Genomic DNA, 1,764 nt, shown 5'->3' with positions numbered 1-1,764 from the left:
TAATTGTGTATAACAATGGATTGAACAATGAAAAGAATAATATGACAATATACTAAGACCCATAGGAGTGTTCAGAAAGTGGTGACATAGGTCATATTATTGGACAGGAGAAAAAACCCCCGATATATTGAGTCAAGGGAATGTGAACCATGATATGGCGAGAGGATACTGTATCAGTACTACTGCTTGGCAGAAGGGCTATCGTGAACGTGTAAACACTCCAGAGTTCAACTGAAGATAAAGGGGATCTGAACTCGTGGCGTTGCGGATAGGCACTTCGCTGTCGCACGCAGGAGACCAGAGTTCAATTCCCGAGAACATATTATGTATTATATCGAGTACAGTGGTATCTCGGGTCTTTCCTGCTGGGATGCTGTATCCCTCTCAGCCCGGGTTGGTACTGACAGGCAGGGTCGAAGTCGAAGCCAGCCTTCTAAATGATCTAATTTGTGGCATGGGAGCGAGGAAAAAAAACGATAATACAAAAAAATATTTTAAAAAAAACAAAACAAGTTGAAGGGAAAGATGGAGGATATTAGCATCTGTGGTGTATTGGATAAGCTTTGGCCATCCCTGAAAAAGAAGCGCGGGTTCGATTCCTGTGTGGCGGGGAAGAAATTCCATCGGCTGTCTGTCTGTATTTCTGCTGAAATGATGTATCCCACTCAGTGTAGGTAGCCTGTAGAGTTGAAGCAGCCCGCCTCCTAAAAGATATAAATTATGTCTATGAATGATGGCGTGAAAACAAAAGGGCAATGGTCTCTAGAACTGAAGCAGCCAGCCTCCTAACTGGTTTAGAGTATGTCGATGATAGTGTAAAAACAAGAAGAACGTGGTTTTGTTCCCCCTCCGCTCTGACTCTGATTCTGAAAGTGTGTGATTTGTGATTCACAGATCGCGTGACTGGGCGAAGCACGAGTCGTATCTAAACTCAGGGACAAGATGTTCTGATAAATAAATGGCCTCGTGAGAGCCGTTTTGAAACGTTTACCTCCGTCTGCGGGCGATTGGGGAGGGTGCCGTTGGTCGTCGTAGGTTTACTTCTTGTCTTTCTTTCTCTTCTTTTTGTCTGTCTTTCCTTTATGGTTTTCGGCACTAAATGGCTTTTATTCGGGTTGGTGTGCTTCTTTTTATTCCACTTTGTTGTTTCTGTCTGTCTTACTCTATACCAGTACTGAATGGCCGTAGTTAAAGCGTCTGTGTACACGTACTTCAGTACTTCTGTTTGCTCAAACAAATAGAACTGTTTGTCTCGAAGTATTGTGCCTTGACGTCATGCCAGCTGGAAAAACCCACACTTATCAATGACGTCACGGTACAAGTGGCACCATCAGAGCACCTTGTTGCACGTGTACTGAAAGTGCCCTCATGGCCTTCAAAATTCTCAAAACAGTGCCTATAACTACTATACATTGTACTAGTATAACCAAAGATCTTTGGTATAACTATTAACCGGCATAATTCACCACACCCCCTTTACCCTGAACGCCACCGCAAGATTTATAACAGGGACGTAGGTAAATGGTCACGAGAAGATAAGATACACTACGTGACGTTTGCTCGAGATTGAAACTGAAACTGAAACAGTGCCACGACGGTGTGAAACGTAAAAACCGTCTCTGGAGCAAGGATCATAGTCAAGGTTGCTCTTATTAAGTGGAGAGGGGGTCTGTTACTGTTAGAAGTCAATTTTGACCCCCTTCCCCCACCCCCACCCCCACACCCCAATTCTTGAATGTTATATGATCTTTCACGAATGACGTC

The sequence above is a fragment of the Aplysia californica genome, unplaced genomic scaffold (genome assembly GCF_000002075.1).
Source record: "Aplysia californica isolate F4 #8 unplaced genomic scaffold, AplCal3.0 scaffold00021, whole genome shotgun sequence".
Lineage (NCBI taxonomy): Eukaryota > Metazoa > Mollusca > Gastropoda > Aplysiida > Aplysiidae > Aplysia > Aplysia californica.
Note: the sequence above shows the minus strand (reverse complement) of the source record.